Raw genomic sequence first — 23,383 nt, 5'->3', positions numbered from 1 at the left:
TAAACACTTCTTAGTTCTTATACAGCTAATAATGAAACAAACTGGTATAAACACTTCTTAGTTCTTATACAGCTAATAATGGAACAAACTGGTATCAACACTTCTTAGTTCTTATACAGCTAATAATGAAACAAACTGGTGTAAACACTTCTTAGTTCTTATACAATCAATAATGGAACAAACTGGTGTAAACACTTCTTAGTTCTTATACAATCAATAATGGAACAAACTGGTATCAACACTTCTTAGTTGACTTTGTTATTACTTAAATTAAAATGACCGTTTGTTATTACTCAGGTATGACTCTTTGCTATTCAGTACTAGCTGTTGAGGAACGAAAACTGTTAATCGTATGAAAAGACAATACAAGGTAACGTGCCCCTTTCATCTTTTGTTATTTAATCTGTAATCACTTCATTAGATGATAATTCAATATTACGCTTTGTAGAAGGTAATAACTGACCCATTTAACTTATTAAACGAAAAATTCATATGAACTTAAAAGTGTGTCCTGTCTCGTATATATATAATTGTTTACACAAAAGGCTGCATACATGTTTTTGTCTATACCACAAACTTTTTGGTCTTTGTTTTTTTAGAATTTCGCTACTCGAGGTAGATAACGATACCCGTCCATAATTTAGCAGTGTAAGGCTAGAGGGAAGGCAACTAGTCATCACCACCCACCGCCAACTCTTGGGCTACTATTTTACCAACGAACAGTGGGATTGACCTTCACATTATAATGCCCCCACGGCTGAAAGAGCGAGTATATTTGGCGTAACGGTGAGGATACCAGAAGCTCTTTTTCTATTATTTCTATATGTGATATACAGATATTTTCCTATACCAGAAATATATTTTGTTATATAGACTCATTTGTCAGGGGCTTGCTTGATAATTTGGCACTGTGGAATTCATGACATTTTAGGAAGCTCTTATAACTTTCTTATTTGTTAGTAGAATATGATGACAAATGCACAACTTTTGTATGATAATATGACAGTTAATATGTACAAATTTCATCTAAATCAAACTATACTTTTTGAAATATTTGTAAAAACTTTCGTAATAATTTTGCATGCTGTATATGTTATTGCTTGTACCAGAAGCTTTTATATATATATATACATTTACTTACATTTTAGGACAGGGATTCCAAATGTTTAGACCTGCGGAGTATCACATCAGAAAAAAACACAAAACAATTCAGACATTAATAAAAAATACACTAAAAATAGAAACAATCGGTCACTAGCTTTTTAGAATATAAATTTATAAAAATATCACTATTTAAAGAAAATATTTTACTTCTACTTACTTGTTAAAAAATTTTGCTTGCAAATTTTATATCAGTAAAAGTACAGTGTACTTATTTATTTATTAGTGGCTCCGACTGGCTCGATTTTGTTCACAAAGTAGTTCAATATCTGGAGTTATGGGTTATACCTGTAAGCGCAGATCATCTTCAGTATTTAGCCTGTTTCTAAATTTGGTCTTTGTAGCTGTATACAGTGAAAATGTTTGCTCTCAAAGATATGTTGTTGAAAAATGCGTTAAAATTTTCAAAGCTCTGTTACTTATTTCAATGTATTCCATGGCCATTTGTATCCAAAATTGTGTAATTTCTTTCTGCTGAAATTTTGAGTATAGGTTGTAAAGAGTTGAAATTTCGTCCCCCGCTAGTACAGCGGTAAGTCTATGAATTTACAACGCTAAAATCAGGGGTTCGATTCCCCTCGGTGGGCTCAGCAGATAGCCCGATATGGCTTTGCTATAAGAAAAAAAAACATACACACGCAGCTGAAATTTCTAAAAGCTGTTTTTTTCTCTTTCAAAGACAATCATTGGTATTTGCAGAGTCAACAAAGGGATTTTGAATTCACAATAATTTTTTTTTAAATTACAGAGAAAGTACTCCTCAACAGTTGTACACAAATCAGATACGTGCTGCAAGACTGAAACTTTTGTATCTTCACTTAAGGAAATTTCATTCATAATTTAAAAAAAAACTGAGATTTCCGAAGCAATCATGTTCTTCCATAAGTTTACATTCACCCCAAAGTTTAGCTTACGTTGAAGCACTTCCATTTTACTTTAAACTTTGAAGTACGTCATCCTGGTACCATGCATTGTAACATTCATTTCATTTAGACAGGCAAATACATCCTAAAGGTAAGCCACTTTCTGCACCCAGCATTTGTCTCTTAATTTGTATGCAAATTCAAAATGGCTTTCAGATAAAAAAGAAATCTATCTCCTCACGCAATTCGTAAAACAGAGCAAGCACTTTTCTCCGACAAAGTCATCGGACTTCAGTATGAAACAGTAAATTTTTATACATACGTCCCATATCCTTACAGACTAAACTGAAAAGCATCACATTGAGCGGTCTTCATTTTATAAAATTAACTATTTTTAGGACATCTCCAATACCTCTTTCAAGTCTTCTGGCATTCGTTTCGTTGCAAGTACATGACTATGAAGACAGCAGTGGATACTCTGGATGTCAGCGTTTTTCTTTTTTATATGTACTACTGTGCATGAAAATTTACCAATCATAGCTGCAGCCCCATTATTGCAAATACTTGATCAAAGCTGCCATTGGATATCATGCTCTTCCATAAATATATCGATCAGTTTAAATATTTCTTCGCCTGTTGTTTGAGTAGGCAAAGGTTTGCAAATTAGCATGTCTTTTTCAAAACTAGCTTCATGAATATAGTGAACAAACACAAGTAGTATCGCATAATTTGTGACATCTGTTGATTTATCCATATGAAGTAAAAAAGTTGGTCTCGCTTTTACTTGCCTTCTTAACTCCGTTAAGTAATTTGCTGACATATCTTTGATTTTTCTAGAAAACGAGTTGTCAGAAAGGGGCACAGAGTTAATGTTTTTAAGAAATTTCTCATCAATCGTGCACTCTACCAAATCTTTTGCACATGGTTTTATCGAATCTTCAGCAATTGTATGAGTTTCATTTGCTTTTTCAATACGGTAATTAACAAGATATGAAGCAATAAGAGAAACTCTGTTGTTCTGATGGACAAACGAACGATATGTAGCTTCACTTGTATTTAATTGCAAACACTTTCTTTTGAAATACTAGGAAGTTGGATTTTTAATTGGAAGTGTTTGGTTTCTAGATGCCGTTTTAACTTAGCTGGATGCAAACTACTGTTACTCAATACTGTTCCATATTCAACACACAACCTATTAGGTCCATCTTCATTACCTGTTCATGTGAAACCATATTGAACAAAACTTTCACCATACTTTCATTTCTTTCTTGTTTCAGTACTCCATGCATCATCCTGTATTGAAATGCTTGCACACGACTATGACGCTGATGAATTATTATTAGGCCTAAACCTAGAAAGATTTTTACTAGTATAAGATTTATTACTGATATTGAGCCACATATCCGTTATAAGTGTGACAACTAATCATTAATTATATCTTATATCTTTTGCACTTCAAACAAAAGTATTTTCACAAACACAAAATAGCTTCTTAATGAAAACTCGTTCAAGCACTTATGTTTCATCATCATACAATGACATGCTGACCTTGGATCAGTGCTGCCAAAACGAAGTCAGAAATAAAGATTTGTGGAAAAAAAGGCTAGGCCATTAGAATAATATATTTTTCTGAAGGAAAAGTATAACCTATTATTTTTACAATTTTTAACAGACGTTTTTTACACCAAATAACAAATTATTAAGCCAGAACGAAATGAAACAAAACAAAACATGACGTCATGGAGCTTATTGGTTATTGGTACCAAGTTTGTCTAATTAAACAATAACGAATCTAACCTAACCTAATAAATACCAATTATAACTGTCATAAATATAATTATAGTTCACACAAATATACTTTGAAATTGCATCTAATTGTATCACAATGTTTCACATTTGGACAAGTTTCAGTTATGACGTCATGTTTCACTTTGTGAAATCTACACTTGACCACGAACAGTGTTTGATAACTACTATCAAAAGAAAAGCTGTACTGAGAGTTGAAGAAAGGAGATTAAAGAGGGATTTATCCTTAAACTACAAGATTATCTTCAATGACCAGTGTTTTCTCTTTGATTGTGCGTGTTTGTTTATGTGTAATACTGCTTTAACTATTATCCCCCTCATGACTACCGAATAGGTTGTGTATTGTTGTGTTTATATGTGAAATATTCCTTCGACTATTACCCCACGTGGTGACTCTACTGAATAGGTTCTGTTTTGTTGTGTTTATATAAGAAATATTCCTTCGACTATTACCCCACATGGTGACTCTACTGAATAGGTTCTGTATTGTTGTGTGTTATATATGAAATATTCCTTCGACTATTACCCCCGCTTGGTGACTATGTGAGATATACTTTCCAGTGGTTTTTACCAAATTACCTAAACTTCTTGACAGACAATTAGAAACTGTGTTTTATACCATCCAGTCTTTTTCTTTGTTAGTTGATTTGTTTCTGTAAGATAAATTCTGATGTATTATATATTTTATCCTTATGTTAAAAGCCATGAAGTCAAAGTCTAATCCATGTAAATATTGCGCTTGAAAAATGTGTAAGAAAACGCTCTGAATTAGTACTTGACTGTTATCTGAAACAAAATTGCTACGTTAAGTTATAGTCTTGGTCTTACATTTTTTCTTTTTTGTTTTTGTTTGTTTGGGAATTTCGCACAAAGCTACTCGAGGGCTATCTGTGCTAGCCGTCCCTAATTTAGCAGTGTAAGACTAGAGGGAAGGCAGCTAGTCATCACCACCCACCGCCAACTCTTGGGCTACTTTACCAACGAATAGTGGGATTGACCGTAACATTATACACCCCCACGGCTGGGAGGGCGAGCATGTTTAGCGCGACGCGGGCGCGAACCCGCGACCCTCGGATTACGAGTCACACGCCTTACGCGCTAGGCCATGCCGGGCCTCTACATTTTTTTTCTAGCAACAACAACAAAGCAAGGATCGCCAAAGCTACTAGAGTCTCCTAAGAGCAAGTGAGATGTGTATGCGGATATATATGTGGACAGGAGTTTTTGTGACAGATGACTGTGATTTGTTGGTCATAAATGTTTAATAATAAATATACAACGCACGGTCCATTTGTTTTAAAATAGTAGCTATTACAATAGAACCTGCGGTTATTACATTTTAAAAGTCACCATTATACACACTTTCTGGCCAAACTCACCATCAATATCTATCTCTGTTTTTTACTAACTTCTTATCACATTTTGTACACATACTTATCAATAGGCCAAATGAGGCCTAGAACCTTTTACACTCAACCAAATAATATATGGTTCATCAATAATCGATTACATTAATGAGAAGAATTCAGAATATTATTTAAGTAACCTGATCTCAGTTCACAACAATTGAACTACACGACAAATGACTAATATACCATTACTTAATCAAACTTGCCATAACTGTTGCTTACTTTAACGTTCACACAATGTAAGTTAAATAACATTTTCAAATTAAACTTAAAACGACACAGTGGTATATATTTAACAAACTGGTACTCTTATAACGTGATCACAACTGAAAATAAGGAGCGTATTGTTTGGTCGAGTTATAAGTGTAACCTTGCACCTACCAATATGCAGCCCAACACATTAACTGCGCGATCCAAAATAACTAGTACAACAGAAACAAGGAATGTATATCTTATTTCACTCAAATTATCCATGGATAAAATTGCTGAAAAATGATTATAGGTACAGACACACGTTATCCAAATGCGATACTGTTTAATTTAATTTGTATGTGTGTGTGGTCGTCAGAATTTAAAGAATGTCACAATTAATGCCATTTTAACAGGGTCGTCTAGTAGCTATGCCATTGATGTAAATCAAAAGAGGAAAAGACCTACCACCGAGCTTGTGACATTAACCCAGTTTCACTGAATTAATTTATTACACCTCTGCTTTCTACTATCTAACCAGTTTTCTACCTAGTGATACAATATATTTCCTCCAACACACACAGAAATAATTTGTACAAAAAAGACTTTCATGTGGCACCATATCAAAGGTTTTTTTAAAAATCTTAAAATCTAAATTCACCAGATCCACACCCGTTTCCTCTTCCACATAAGCATTAACCTCTTCAAAGAGTCTCGTAAGATTTGTAAAGCAATATTTTTACCGAGTGGAACAATACTAACTATCGAATAACATTTTACGCTTCGTAAATCATTTCCCATCAGACTTTCCAAAACGTTTCCCACAACTGACGTTAAGATTAATGAATGGGCTTATAATTACAGTGACAATGTTTATTCTTTCCCTAGAAAAGAGAAGTCCGTTAGGTGACTTCCAATCCTCTGGTACCTGTCCACTATTCAAGGACTTTCAAAAAATAGAAGCCAAAAAGCAATATAAATGCATTTACTTATTAACTTTCGAGTTCGTTTGATGATTTGTATAGTCTTTTCCATCCTTTGAATCTCGATATTTACCATTACAAATTTTCATCACAATAAGTAAACTATTAATTGACGTTAAGGTTACTATTCCTAACTATAGTTTTGTATTTACTGTGGGAATTTCTTGAAAATTGAAAGAAAGTGGAGTGAAACAGAAATGCAAACAGAAACAAGCCAATGCTATAACTTTACAGTGTTCATACACATAAGTAATGTTAAATTTCAACAACAATAAAAAGAACAATGTAGTAAAAACAAAATATGATGCATTATTCTGTAGTTTTTTGTTTTATGATGATGGCATATTTTCTCCAACTGATGGTATGCAGCAGGCAATCCATATATATAGATAAGTGGCACATGAAAATATCAGCAAGAAGCAGATATAAGCTAATAATCCACCTAATTAAGTTGTATTTAACTCCACGTTTAGAACAACCACACACCTCATACTTTAGGAATATTTAAAGTTCTCAACTCCAGAACTACAGATTATGAACACATTATTTTTGAAAAAGCCTCTTCATTTTTAATGGTTTCTAAACATTAAATAATACAAACTCTTCCATGTTTTCATTAATATAATGAATTCCAGGTTTTCAGTGTTTTTACTTTATTTTACTTGAAATGGGTGGTAATGTTAAATTAAGTAAGTTTTGAGACACATGCCTTTGTACACATGTGTAGTTCCAAATGTTTACAAGAATATTTCCTTTTAGCAAATATTAATTTATAATACGACAATGCATCAATATTCAAATAGATGGTGATGTAAAATTATGTAAGTTTTGAGACATTTTTCAACATGATCTGAGTATTTTAGTTTGCTTGTGACAAAGTTTCCTTTTAGTATAGATTCATTGTTCATTGACAACACATTACTCTTGTAGTTTTATGAAAACAAGGTTGTGTTGGTATTTGTTAGTTTAAACCAGTGTTAAAGTGATAGTCTATTTTTCAAAAACCAACAAGTAAAGAACTTATATTTGTTTCTAGGTATTATAAGTTATAACACACAAATGGCAAACACCAAATAAATATAGAAATTGTTCTATATTTTCTTTCTACCTAAACTTTAAATTTTGAAACTTTGGTTATTAGGAAAACACGTTAACTGTGGATGTTTCTTATTTCACATTCCCCTTTCATCTATTGTGACTGAAAATTAAGAGGTGTGTAAGAAACAAAATTACAATCTAGGTATATCTTTTACACACCTCAGATTTTAAGCCACAAGGAACAAAATGTTTGATATAAATGTTTAACTTACAATATTTCAGTGGCCTACAAAATTTAAATTACTGTATGACATATGCATATAATCTTTCATCAAAACTTTGTCTCTCATCAGTTTGGCTGGAATATATATCCATGCTTTTCTTTTATTTATTTAAATAGTTGCTGCTATATTTTTATTTTATGCTGTTGTTCTTTATGTCTTCATTTTTACTTCAATATTAAATTGTTAAATATTAATAAAAAAGTAAGCTCTTTTCATTTGTGTACATCATTGAGTATTGTTTAATCTTGAATTGATTATTTTGTGGTAAACTTATAATATGCAATGAAGTAAAACCAACTGCATCACATAGCTATGTATTGTACTGTTATAACTTGACAAAGAAACCAGGTTTTACATATGCTTATTAGCAAAAATACAATTACATGCCAAATGACCTACCAACACACTTTGTTGAAATAAATTATTATAGATTATTTGAAGGTGTATAAACAAGAATTATTTCTGGTTGAAATGTATAATCAATACGAGAAAGAAAGGAAGTTTCACAGCAAAAAGAAAATAATGTCACTCTCAAACTGTATTTATGACTGTTGGCTTTAGATATTTGAACACTATAAAATAAATTGTGTATGGCGGTGAATTTTACATTTTTTAACGCCAGCAACTTGAAAAAACAGTTTATTAGAAACTATTAATATTGGAACTAAGCATCAAACGTATATAAAATGAACAGATTTGTAGCAATTAAAATCTTCTCAGAGTAGGTGTTGCCAACCAGTATCACAGCCAAAGAATAAGAGTAAACAAAAGTTTAACCTTTTCATTATTTGAATGTCTCCACTTTTCTTTTTTTATAAATGTTTAGGTTTTAAAATTTATAAAATAGTTGAATTAGAAACAAGATCATAGAATCTGGAGAAAAAATAAAACAAAATTGATTAATAAATCTTATGGAATCTTCCTGTGGATAAAATTTCAGCAACTTCAAGATATTTATTTGCCTTGCTTTATAAACAAAAATGGTTCTACAATAATATTGCTCATAAACGTTATCATTGTTTGACAATACCCAGATTCTTAAAAGCTATTTTTTTACTTGAATACACAGTTCTATGCTTCATCTAAAATGTTTTCCAGCAACTATAGGGTAAAGCTGTAGTAAAGATAAAAACAAGGCTTTGAATAATATTCATACATATAGATGTATTGAAAATATTGATGAACAATGGCAGCTAAAATCAATATTTGACCAGTGTGTTTATAGCAACAAATAATAGTGTAATATATTAGGTATAGAAGTTTATCAAGTTCAAAATTTTATAAATGAACCCACAACTTTAAATAATGACATAGCTTTGCTACAATTACATATGGTCTGAAATTGTTACAATCTTTGCATTATCCTATCATTTCTGTTTGCTTTTATAAACTGACTCCATCTGTTTTCTCTGTAACTCAATTTTTTCTTAAATGTTTGAGTTTTATAAATTTTTATCTCTAATATTTTACCATCTTTGATATTGCTTGCTGAAAAATGATTAGCTATGTTACACTGTTTACTACATTCAACTTTTTATACACACTTGTATTTGTTCATCATTACAAGGAATTGAGAACAAAGCTTGTAAGGCTTCTTTATTTTGTCACAAATGAGTTTCTCCAACCTTATTTTGAGCACTGTTTGTTCAAATTTGCTGTAAGTTCACAGTTCTAGCTGTAGATTATGGGATTAATTACACTGGTCAACAAAGTTTTTGTTGCATTTATATCAAACACTTGGTATGACATAATTTCTTGCCCTGATTTCAGATCTGAAGTTAGTTTTTTCCTCAGTGCTCTACTTTTTTTGCAATCAAGGTATTTGAAAATCTCAAAATTTCGTCATCATCACATTGACGTCGTAGTCTATCATGAAAAATATGTGATAAAATATGTTATAAAACTCTTTAATATAGCTGGGTAATAGAAAAAAAGAAAATACAAGATAGTATAAATGTATTCAAGTTATTTATATAAATTCAATTTTATATCAAGTTATAATTCAATTTATTTATATAAAACTGATTAGTAGATAAGACATTTGCTACTATGAGGAGGCAAAGCTCAATTGCAGTCTACTCATGAATTTCCGCTTGTAGCTCTTGCGTTTGTGGACTGTCTCAGGGTATTCTCGTTTAATGCTCCAGCAGTAATCTGCCATCATATGTTTGTCCCATCTCCCATGGTAACGCTCTTCCATGGTCTTGAGGTCCTGATGGAACCGCTCGCCTTGCTCGTCACTTACAGCTCCTGGGTTCTCAGGGAATCTATCAAGATGACTGTACAGGTAATGGAGTTTGACACTCATGTTACATCCAAGAGCGCGAAAAGCTGACAACATATTCGCTACAAGGGTTTCATAGTTGTCAGCTTTTTTATTACCGAGAAAGTTTGCCATCACCGCCACAAATGAAAGCCATGAAGTCCTTTCCTTGTCGTTCATCTTTCTGGCAAATTCTTGATCACGCACAAGTGTACGAATCTGTGGTCCATCAAAAACACCTGCCTTGATCTTCTCGAAGGACAAACCAGGGAGCACAGAAAATATGTGTTGGAAGCATTCACCGTCAGTATTCAACGTCTTCATAAACTGTTTCATCAAGCCCAGCTTGATATGGAGAGGAGGAAATATGATATTTTCTCGACTGACAATTGGATCGTTGACAATATTTGGCACACCTGCCTTCAGAGTCTCACGTATGGGCCACTCCTTCTGGTTCCAGTGCTTTTCTCGAGCTCGGCTGTCCCACATGCAAAGATAGCAGGGGTACTTTGTAAATCCTCTTTGTTGATCTCGGAGAAATTAACCATTTTGAGGTCCACACAAGTTGTTCAGTTGTGCTCGTGGTATTTTAGTAAGTCAATCACAGTCTTAATGTCATTATATTCCTCTCGTAAATACACAGAGTGTCCAATTGGAACAGCTGCATAGACATTGCCATTATGAAGTAGAACGCACTTCAAACTTTGCTTAGAACAATCTAGAAATATTCGCCAGTCATTTGGATGGTATTCTGGCATCCCTAATTCCTGGAGAAGACCTGAGATATTATGACAATAAACAAACATATTCTCTTCTGTAAAAAATGGCACAAAAGCTGCTCCCGATTTCGGAAGTATGACATTTTAGTTGTATGGCTCAGCTGATTCTTTTCTTGCATCCTGGAAGCTAACACTTCAGCTGCATTTTTGGAGAGACCCAAATCACGCACAAGGTCATTCAACTCTGGCTGGCTAAACTGTTGAGGAGTTAATGACTGTGGGGTCTCATAAGAAGGATCGCCAGATTCTGAAAGTATTTCTTGAGTTTCATCAGCAGTCTCTTGCTCCTAGTCACTACCCACATCTTCAGATGGAAGAAATCCTTTAAAAACTGGGATTGGGAGCTCATCAGAGTGCAGAGTAGGTCGGATTGCTGAGGGGACACTAGGATATGAGATTTTGTGTCTGTTTTTCTTGCCAATGCTTTGTATTGACCAGACAAAAATAGCAGTCAGTTGTGTGGTCCATCGGTTCTCGCCAGGTCATGGGAATTCCGAAAGGTAAACCCTTACGTTTCCCTTTTGTCCAGTCACGCAGCATTTCCTCGCAGTTATGACACACAATATGTGGGGCCCATTTCTTGTCTTGGTTATCTAGAGCAAGTCTAAAGTACGCTTTATAAGCACGCCTCACAAACGACGTTATATTACGCCTTTGACGAATAAGCGTGAAGCATCCACAAATATAACAGAAAGCGTTCGGCTTGTTCTCACATTGACGTCTCCTTGTAGCCATGATCAGATCTGAAACAAAATCAAAACAATTTTAATATCTCTGTTGATAACATAAACGTGTAAGTAATTAACACGTTTTCTGCGATGGGACCCACCGGTGTCCACTATTATCTTACCTTCAACTAAGTTGCAGGCTAGAGACAAATGTAACGACAACCTCACGTTATCATAGCTCTGTGCAGCACTGAAGCTGTCAGATGTACAAGAGCATCGCAGCAGTTGCCAGTTTGCCAATATAGCATCGCAAGAAACGTGTTAATTTGACCACAAACAGCTAGAATGAAAACTTAAAATTGCATTAAAATAGAGCATGTAGAGCTGAACCGTTTTCATATTTGAATTTAGCAGGTCACCAAAGGGTAAGAATGAGTAAAAAAATCTTATGCAACTGAGATTTCGAAATAATTTGTTGACCTGTGTTATTTTTGCAATGAATTTGGAACAATTTAGACATTGTTTGTGTGGGCTTCCCAAATGTTTGTACATACTGATATCATGGTTATCAAGGGTCAGGAATCCAGTGATAGTACATGAAGTAGACAGTTTGTATATTTTGTACATAAGGTATGTTATCTCTGTAATGGTAATGTTAGTGACAGTATTGGTTAAATTGTTTAATACTTATTTTTTATATTATCAGAATTATTTAGTCACCAATTTACACTTCTTATTCAGGCATTGTATCTTACAGTAACAAATGGAAAGCCAGACATTAAAGAAAAACAATATGTGTAGTCTTCCAAGTTTTCCAAGACAAGTGTTTAGAAGTGATGTAGATAAATGATACACAGCCTCTGAACTGTGAAAGATATGGTATAAATTATTATTTTGCTAGGCTATTTTGTTTTACTTTAAACCTATCATCCTAATGAAACACAATAAAAATAATATCAGTAAATATAAAAATTCACTGTTATGCATCGCTGTTCATCTGATGTGTAAGTTTTAACAATTCTGGTAACTTTACAGCTACCACAAATGTATCTGCATACGACCCATGAACGCATTCAGATGGATAGGGTGTCTATGGGTTTGAACACGCTTTTAATTTTAAATGCTGACTTAAATCCTAAATGTAGTGTAATTTGTGGGTAACATATCTTGATTGTATCCATATTTGGGTTTGAAAATTTCTTTGCTCTTAAAAAAAAGCGATAAATATTAGCATATATATCGATACGTGTTATTTTGCTATAGGTTTTATTTTACTTGCTCAAAATGTTGGGCTCCCTAGCGATACAGCGGTATGTCTGCTGATTTACAACGCTACAAATATATTCTCAATACTGCTGATATCGGTATTAAAACTTCAGTTAAAATAAACTACAGGACGACGTTTCGACCTTCTAGCTCATCTTCAGGTTAACTCTTTAACACTTTTTTACTTCAAGTGGATTTATCGTCATCATGAATGCTGCAAACCAGGTTTCGTAATCGTGGTGGGCAAAGCACAGATAACCCATTGTGTAGTTTTGTGCTTAACTTCAAACAAACAAACAAACAAACAAACAAAACTGTTTGTGTGATTTGGAAATTTATTCTCACGAGTGCTTCAACACAAGTTTGCAACTTTCAAAACTTATGTTTCTGCTTTCAACTATAATTTGTAAAGACCCGGCATAAACAGGTGGTAAAGGCACTCGACTCCTAATCCGAGGGTCACGGGTACGAATCCCCATCACACCAAACATGCTCGCCCTCCCAGCCGTGGAGGCGTTATAATGTGACGGTCAATCCTACTATTCGTTGGTAAAAGAGTAGCCCAAGAGTTGACGGTGGGTGGTGATGACTAGCTGCCTTCCCTCTAGTCTTACACTGCTAAATGAGGGACGGCTAGCGCAAATAGCTCTCGTGTAGCTTGGCGCGAATTTCAAAACAAACCAAGACTTTGCAAATAAAATAAAAGTGATGTTTCGTTCTCGCGAGCTTCGTCAGATCGTACAGTTTTTTAACAAAGGCGCATGCGTACAATTTTAAGAACGGCATGTATTGTGTGTGAAATGTCGGCGATTGTTCATCTTTCGTTTAATATATTTTGGTCGGCTTTAACTATATGCCTTTAAACTATTCTTTCGTAACAGCTTCGTTTTGAATTGAATTTTCGAAGTTGTAAATTGTAATATATTGTCACAAGTTCAGTGTGGAGCTATATATTGTTGTTACTGCCATTAAAATAGAAAAAAGAACTGTCTTTCTTCAAACAACAATTATCTATCTGATATTGTAGGCACGTCATGTTATTAAGGGTAAAGCCTTAGAAACTAAAAAATTAGCTATAATCATCGATGTAAAATATAAACGGTGCGTTAAAAAGTGTATTAAGTAATCTGTTTCAAGAAAATGTTTTTGTATTTGATAAGATCTGAAAAGTTTTTCATTAAGATCAATCTGTGGTTTATGGTTGCTGTAGGAATTGGTGGTGGTGTTGTTTGTCATATTTCCAACATTAACAAGTTTGTGTAAGTGATGAGTTTCATTTTCAACCATTGGTTTGATTAGTTCATGTAAAAAGTATTTGATTGCGAAAAACGTGAAATTAAAGCAACAAAGATTATATTGTCTCTCTTTATTGAATTTAATCCGTAATTCTGAAGTAATAGCTTTAAATATGTTTTGCAATAAATAATTATTGAGACATACCTTTGGTGTTAATTTGCATAATTCGCAATTACTCATTTACGGTATACTTACACTAATGTAATTGCAGTTGTTAGTCCTTCGGATGTTTGTAAAGATATGCATGTCTATTGTTGGTATGTGTACTAAAATTATAAGTTCTTCAACTTGTTACGAACACATTACAAATCTGACATCCTTGAATCGTTTTATTTTGTCAGTTATCCTGAGAGCTGCAAAAATCAATGCTTGGTCGTGTACACCCTTTCCGAGTTCTCAAGACACATTAAGATCATCACTGGGGCGTTCATGACATTCATATGTCTTGATTTATTTGTTTTCTTACTTGAGGAATTAAAGGTGAGATTTTATTTCAAATCGCCTTTAGTCAATTGAAGAAAACTTTGATTTTAACATGATTACATGATTTGTTTATTGGTGGTTATCGCATAAATTAAATGTCAATTAAGTTAATTTATGCTTGCCAAGCATTTTTTTGTCTGGAAGTACACAGTAATGCAGTGAAATATATAGGTGTGCTGGACAAAGTATCTAATTTGTTAGTGGTAGTAAATTTAGCAATAAATGAACAGTACTCTTATGTTAAAATAGTGTGTAGTTATATGTACAAAAATAATATAAACTGTACATCATAGTTGTATTTTAAATCCTACACTGTAGAGTTCTCTTTTTGTTGTCAAGAAACTACTTTAGAATCCAGGTGAAAAGCTCAACTATCTTTCATTATTTTTAATTTAAACAATAACGGTGTATAACTCTTATTTGGTTTACCTTTATGGTTCCTTTTATCATAACAGTATCTTAACTTTTGATACACGTCTTCTGTTTTTGCGAAAGGCAGGTTCAGTGGTCATAGAAAGCAATTTGACGATACAAGTTATTCTCTCAAAATGGAAGAAAATTGTTAATCTCCCTTTAACATATTAACCGTTTGGCCATTCGTTCCTACGACGTTTAACTTTACTTTTTCTAACCTTTCTCTGAACGAAATTATCTTTCAGTTAACTAACTTTACTTTTTGCTCTCTTCCCGTTTACTCGCTTGGTTGCAGCCTTTTTATAATTCTCTCTCACTAGGCCGTTAACATTTAGATCAGTAACTCACAAACAATTTCCAATGATCGTCTGCTTTTTATTCTGATTATGAAAAAAAATCGCACAAAATAAATAAATGAATATTACTTATACCAAACTGCCTTTTATATCTGAAAATCATGCAAGAACAAACCAATAGCACAGAACAATACAGGAATTATTATTTATGTTAAAAGAAATGAAAGATGGATTTTTTGGCCTAACTAGGAGATTTAATGTTATTCACATCATTTATGGTGTAATTTGGAACGTTTTATATAGCAGTCGAAACATATAATTAGACCCAGGATGGTCAAATGGTTAGGGCACTCATCTCGTAATATAATGAAAGTCGCGGTTTCCAATCCCCGTCACACCAAACATTCTTTCCCTTTCAACTGCAGGTGCTTTACAATGTGACGGTCAATCCACTATTCGTTGGTAAAGGAGTGGACCAAGAGTAAATGGTGGATTGTGATGATTAGTTGCTTTCCCTCTGGTCTTGCACTGCTAAATTAGGGACGGCTAGCGCAGATGACCTGTGTGTAACGTTGCACGAAACTCAAAAACAAATAATATAATTTATTTTTGTTGACAAACACTTTTTTTATATTTGTTTTTTATATTCACTGTTCTTCTATAGGGCCCGGCATGGCCAAGCGCGTTAAGGCGTGCGACTCGTTATCTGAGGGTCGCGTGTTCGTATTCGCGTCGCGCCAAACATGCTCGCCCTTTCAGCCGTGGGGGCGTTATAATGTGACGGTCAATCCCACTATTCGTTGGTAAAAGAGTAGCCCAAGAGTTGGCTGTGAGTGGTGATGACTAGCTGTCTTCCCTCTAGTCTTACACTGCTAAATTAGGGACGGCTAGCACAGATAGCCCTCGAGTCGCTTTGTGCGAAGTTCAAAACAAACAAACCCTTTGATCCTTCAATATGCGAACGTTTTTATAACGCTTGCCACAATAATTCCGCACCACCCCTATTGAAATCAAAGTTTCCAATATGTCTTTCGTGCATCATCTCTCCACCAATAGCACATCTGAGTAGAAAAATAATCGCAAACAGATAAATAACAAAATTAAATCCCACAGAAGAAAAGTTGGTAAATGAGGATGATGTCATGGTGTTCAATTGTAACCAACATCCACGTGTGGGTAGGTTGAGAATCAAATGTAAATGATGTATCTACATTTTAAGCCATGAAATCAGGAATGTGTGGAACTGACTGCTTCCAGAGCATGACACAGGAGTGGCATTGGCCCATGGATCTGGGATTATGTTATCTGATATCCAAGGGAAGCCCAATCCATCGCATGAAATTAACTCCTGCGACCACGAGAGTGGTACAAAACATTTAAAGGTTAGAAATACCACCATCACAAGAGAAAACAAGATAATGTCCAGAACAGAGGTAGAAACAATCCCCATACACCCTCTGTTACCCACAGCACAGAAAAAAAGAATTGTGGGAGAAAGCTGGACAACAAGAAACCAGTATGAGGACTTACGTTGATTGTTTCACTTTAAAACGAGTTCACATTGTACTGACATTTGTGCAATGGCAGGGTAATAGTATCCAATTGAAAGAGCTATCTGTACTGAGACATCTCACTCTGTTGTATGTGTCTAACGGTAGAGGATGGTTTACCTTCTAGACCAGCAGAAAACCACCAGCCAGTTCTGAAATGAATGGTTATAGTCATCTAGGTGGAACCCATCCAGCAGGATACACTCATGGTTAAACACTTCAGTGACTTGAAAGAGGAACAGGAGGTAGAGGTCATTAGTGTGTGTGTATGGATTGCAATCCTCGAGATATTTAATGGGTGATCATGAAACCCTATTTCGAAAAGCAGACTATTCACTTTTATTCAATCATGGTATAGCAGGTATTGGCAGCCATCCCCTTCTGCTTAACACAGGCTGTTCATAGGTGATACAGTCCTGGATTGGCCTATTTATAAAGGATATATCACGAAGTCATAGACCCTGTAGTAATCTTATGAAACATCCCATATAAAAGGTTAGCGTGCGAAGCCATGAATATAGCATGTGAATTAACATGGCATACAATGTGGATTTGTGTATAAGAATACTTGCTCAGGCATCACTTGCTATGGGTGGGATTCAATAGAAATAATTTGAATCAGAAGTTGATCAGAAATCTCTGGAAGTGTGTGAGAAGGCATGGGAAACTCGGTTGGGGTGAGGAGAAATGATCAAAATCCCTTTCAGACAAATGTTGTCCCATATAATGCTCAATTTTCCCATGAATGAATGCAAGTAAATAGCCTGCTTGGTCGCATGCACCTGTGGCCTGAAGTAAGGCATCATTTGAATGAGAAGTATCTGAAGTAGTAACGTTAACTGCGTAATTCAGGCTTGAGATCGAACAAACAAGTGAAATATTAAAACAGGGTGAATAACTTCTTTCAAACTCAAAGTGGAAATTTCTTGAAATAAATTGTAAGTTACACTGACGTAAACCACTCCAACCAAAACTTGAAGAAAATAAAATGTCTAAACCTCAGCATCACAAAAAAGTGACTTTCGGTAGAGACACATAAGAGGGAGATAGATTCGTCACGTGACGATGGTGTATTCTATTGGTGGAAAGATGACGCTTTATGATTTGCATGGAAGATATGTTGAAATCTTTGATTCCAATAGGTGGGTGCAAAATGGTTGTGGCATACGTTATTAAAATCGCATATAGAGGGTAGCACAAAATGGGAAAACTTAATCTTGTAAGGAAAGTTCCTTATTACAACACTGGAATAAGTTTGAGATTTATAGGGAGTGTTTTACAGTATTTTCTCTATTGAACAACGTGATATTAATGTTTATGGAAGATAAAAACTTTTATTTAAACAGTGTGTGCTTTCGTATAGGAAAGCCACTGTGGGATGTATGCTGATTCTGCTGAGGAAGATCGAACTGCGGATTTTAATGCTACAGAATCAAAAACCTACATTTTTTTCGTCAGGAATGATTTAGTTATAAACATCGTAAGAAATATCCAGTCTGTTTTTTTGTGATATCAATAATGTTACAAAAGTATTAATATTTACTTTGTCTCTTTCTGTGTAGCGCAAAGGCATATTTTGTAATGATTTATGTTTCAAGTTAAAATGTAACCCCAAGGTGATTCATAACTTTAATGGTGTAATGTAGAGGATTGAATACAAGTTTTTGTTTATTTGTCACAGTCTTGTGATTATATAATTGATAAGCTTCTCTTTGTTTTCATCACTGGTGTCTGAGCATTGAATTTACTTACAGTTGCTCTTTTAATATATATCATTGAGCCAGAATTATTACTTCATAATTTTAATATTAATGACTGCATTCCTTTACCAGTGTGCAAAAAATATTGTAAAAGATGTTTATGTGAAAGATCCTAAGAACAAATATACCAAGAAAAAAAAAATCGTTATGTGGAAGTTTAAAAAATAATATGTACCTCAGCAGCTTTATTTCGTTTAAACTTAAAAGAAAAGTATGGTAAATTGAATAGGGTAATTACACTTATTAATATTTGAATTCAGGTTTGAGGTTCTGTATTTGTGTTGGACAGAAGTGTGAGTCCAAGGTATGAACCCTTGAAATTTTGTAGAAGGTTGCAAAAGAATGATATTGTAATTTAAAGCTAAATTTGTACTCGGTAATAAAATATTCGTTATAAAACTTTATTTTTTGGAACACAATACTAATCTATAATTAATTAGCAGGTATTATTTTACCTTAACTATGTCACTTCATTAATCAATTACTTATTTTTCTAAATCTGTGTGTTGACATGTTTTTAAAATTCTTTTTGTAGGTTCATTAATTTTTAAAAACTTTTCTGTTGAATGATTACATGACGTTAAGCTGATTATTTTGTAAATTTCACATAACAAATCCTTACTATCTTCTTCAAATTACTTTACTCAGCAAGGACACAAAGTTCTGTATCATTATCCTGCTAAAATTCAAAGCAATGGTTTATTAATGTCAATCTACTGAAGTATGGCACATTCTTCATAATTCTCCCAACTTTGACAATATTTCACTTTTGTCTTCTGTATAAGAATAAAAATAAAATTCTAGGGATGTAAACATAAGAAATATAAAGGTCCAAACTGAATGTTATGAATGGATTTATTTTCTTATTATAATGACTCAATTATTAAAACTGCAAATGTATATATATCATTTTTCACTGCAATTACTTTTTTTCATAACATTATTACACTATATGTGATGCAATGGATAAATAGGATTTAACTTTCAAAATATTCAATTGTTTAACATTAGAAACACCTTGCTATTTTCTGATATATCAAGGAAAAAATTAGTTACAAATGGGTATTGTGATTCATCTCATCCAAATACAGCTAGTACATTTTATATCAACAAAACTTTGCATTAAAAATAACAAGCCCCAATAAAAATTGTACCATAGTTCAGAAAGTGTTATAAATTATTGGATATTTCGATATAAAAGGGTAAATTGGGAAACTCCGTAAAAAGTCATCATTACCATGTGAACTTTTAATGTTATACATATATATATATATATAAATACCCATATATATTTCATTATATATACATATTTTTTTTAGTATAAGAATTATTTTAAGCAGTTGAGTTATTGAATTATTCATTCAGTTACATCCTTTTTTCAGATATATCTCCTCATTACAACAAATGGGAAACCAGAGATCAAAATTCGTTTGTCTCCGCTCTTTAGAGACTTTCTGGAAGTAAATGCAGATAAACTATACGCTGCTCCTTAACTTGTAAGGTATGTTATAAATCACTATTATTTTATTGAGGTATTTTCTTCTTCATTGAACCTAACATCCTAATGAAACACAATAAAAAACAATAACAGTAATTGTGAAAGTTCATTGTTATGTTTGTCTGTTCATTTAACAGTGTGAGAACTTTAATTTAAGATACTGACTCAAAATTAAATATTGTTTATTTTGTAATATCCATAAATTCCATACAGTTTCAGCTTTTACTAGTGAAAAAATAGAATAATATTTGTCTTCGTGGCCAATGTAATTATTTTCACCTGTAAAAATTTTTTGCTACATTTAAATCCATTCATTCCAATTTACTTTAGTTGATTTGTAACTGGGAGAAGTGTTTCAACTGAATAGTAATGTTCCTATGATAAAATTTCTGACATTATAGAACTCGGTTTTGTTGGAGATCGTTTTCAGATACTTTAAATTTTAATGCATTCACTGTTGATAGAAACACTTGTTTTTACTATAATTTGTACAGTTCATCTTAGAAGTAGTTCTCTCTATATGTTAAGAAAAAAAAGATTCCAGTGAAAAAGAATATTAATAACTTTTTATATGTACATGTATAACTTTAATAAGATACAATTTATTGTATAATAATAAGAGTTACTTTCCTGTTTGTTGTATTTGCATAACTTTTTGCAATAGCAAAGGGGCCTGGCAAGGCCTAGCGCGTAAGGCGTGCGACTCGTAATCCAGTGTCTAGGGTTCGCTATAAACATGCTCTCCAGCCATTAGGGTGTCATAATGTTACGGTCAATCCCACTATTCGTTGGTAAAAGAGTAGCCAAAGAGTTGGCGGTGAGTTAATGACTAGCTGCCTTCCCTCTAGTCTTACACTGCTAAATTAGGGACGGCTAGCAGAAGAGCTTGAGTAGCTTTGTGCGCAATTCAAAACAAACAATAGCAAATGCTTTCAATTCAAAATAAATAAATGACATTTTATGCTTTGTAAATAAAAATAATAATAATAAAAACTGTGTTAGTGGGTTATGTAAATCTTATAAAGAAATCATTTTGCATATCTTTACACATTTTAACATGATAAAGAATATATATAATTCCACATTTTTGAGTACTTTCTCAGACGCATGAGTGAGAGAAAAATAAATAAATCTACTAAAAATGTGAAACAAATATTTATTTTTCAAAATGTAAATAAAAAAATTCAAATATTTTTTAAATAATTCATGGAGAAATATATTTCTTTAATGGTTTGAGAAGAGGAATTAGAAGAACCTTGTTGATTTTGTTTTTCTACTTTTGTGTGATCTTTATACATGCTTAAAGTTCAACTTTTATTCCAAAGTAAGGAAAATACTATAGTATATTGTAAATATTTATACAACTGGGAATGGTTCAAGAAGTTATAGAAAGACTTGTAGCACTGCTGATATGTAGTGAATTTTATTTTATTTTTATGATAAAGTGTATGTAACATTTTTATCAGTAGAAAATTCAAAGCTGAAGACATTTGCTTATAGAGGAATGGTTGAAAATAAATTTTTATAGATTCTTACACAGTTCTTGTTGGATTTACAGACTTATAAAACTTAAACTGTTTCTTTTATCAAGTGTTAAAAATGTCATCAATGCCCAGAATGGTTTAGTCGTATTTTAACCTAACTTGTTGCCCTTTTTTTTTATGGAAATCGTGTTGGTAAAAATTTGTAGTTTAACACATAAAATTATTTACTCTTAATTTGTCAGCATGTCATTAGAGTGCTCTACACAGTAAGAATACATTAAACTTATAATATACAGACACTAATTTAATAAAATGAGTATAATGTAGAAAAAGCATATTTTCTGAACAAATATCAGAAAAAACATATCTATGTTTCTATGTGTTTAATGTATATATATAAATATATATGTTTTGCAAATGTCCCACCTTTTATGTATATTTGTAGATTCTGTAATATAAGTATCAAAATTGTGTGAATTGTGTATATAATAAATTTGTGTTGAAAAAGACAATTGTGTGTATCGGTTTTGTTGTCAAATATCATAAATTTGATACACATTGATACTCAATTAACTCCAAATTCAAATAACAATTTCCGACTATTTGAAACCGTGACATATAACATAATAAATCGGAGACTGTGATAAAGTGTAATACGCAACATAATAAAACACATAATCAAAACTCGTTACTATGTTAAAAATTAAATACACTCATACACATGTTCAAATGACTTGCAAGAAGCAGTTGATAAAGCCAGCATCGCTCTAGCAAAAGTAGGTTAACACAGTGTGTTCACCAGATTTCTCCATGAGCAGCAACATACTATAAGCCAACAAAGGAAAATAAAACATTTCATTAAAGAATAATACCACGAACAAAGTGAAACGAGTTAAGAAATATTTTATATTTCACTGAATATTTGTAACATTTATAAAGTTCAAGCACACAGCAATTTTCCATAATTCAGCTATGCAGGATTTGAAAATAATACTGATGTATTTCTGTCATATAAGTAGATTTGTGAATCGGGAAGAAAAGAAAACAAACGTACTTAGATCAAATTATTATTTCGTTCAACACAATAAACATTTTTTTTTTGTAATTACGTTTGTATCCAAAAATATAAACAATATAAAGAAAAGGGTCAAAATTGGTGTAAAATATGCATCCTCATTTGTTATGATTTTTTAATGAAATTATATCTTTTAGTCTCATAAACTGTATTGTTATTGTTCTTGTATGTATTGTATTTTAAACATCTCATTTCAACGACCAGTAGTAATCGGCCATCATGATGATCTTCCACCTTCCCCGATAACTACTCTTCACTTCTTGATGTCTTGATGAAGCAGTCAAATTGCATTTCCATTGCCTTAGTCACTCTGATCTGGCTTTCCCAGCGAGCGTCAAAGTAAATTTTTAGCTCAACTGATTTGTTAGCCGGATATGTCTTTTTGGTATTTGATTCACTTGGCAGGTACATATGAACTACTGAGAAAGACATAGCTCGTTTCCAATGCTGCGGAAAAATCAGCTGTAGGAATGACTGATTTCACTTCATCCACAATGACCAAGTTCATCTTACGGGAAAGATAACGTTCGTATAGAGCCTGAGACATGATCTCTTTTATTCTTTGTTAAACACCACTTCACTTACCCTGAGCTGTAAAATTTCGTGAATCAATTTATATTTAGATTTATGTATGATATTTATATATCAATATGTACTTTATATTAGCTTCTGCTGGATATATGCATATGAACTTTCGGCTGTCTTGAAACCAATAGCTTCTGTCAAGATATTTCAATGCCAAATCCTTTCCGTCTCACAAATCAGGCAAGTATACTCTGCACAAACTGAGCTGAAGGTTTAATCAGCTATAGCAAACC

General features: G+C 33.0%; 1 long non-coding RNA gene across 1 annotated transcript in view; it reads left to right on the top strand.

Moving 5' to 3' along the window:
* Positions 1-296: 296 nt before the first annotated feature.
* Positions 297-23,383, top strand: part of LOC143246901 (uncharacterized) — a 63,506-nt gene continuing 40,419 nt past the window's right edge. The window contains exons 1-3 of the long non-coding RNA XR_013026228.1: positions 297-370; positions 600-786; positions 14,347-14,485. This is a non-coding gene — a long non-coding RNA (uncharacterized LOC143246901). The remainder of the gene's footprint in view (positions 371-599; positions 787-14,346; positions 14,486-23,383) is intronic.

This window comes from Tachypleus tridentatus, chromosome 1, assembly GCF_004210375.1.
Source record: "Tachypleus tridentatus isolate NWPU-2018 chromosome 1, ASM421037v1, whole genome shotgun sequence".
NCBI lineage: Eukaryota > Metazoa > Arthropoda > Merostomata > Xiphosura > Limulidae > Tachypleus > Tachypleus tridentatus.
This window is presented reverse-complemented; position numbering and strand designations above follow the sequence as displayed.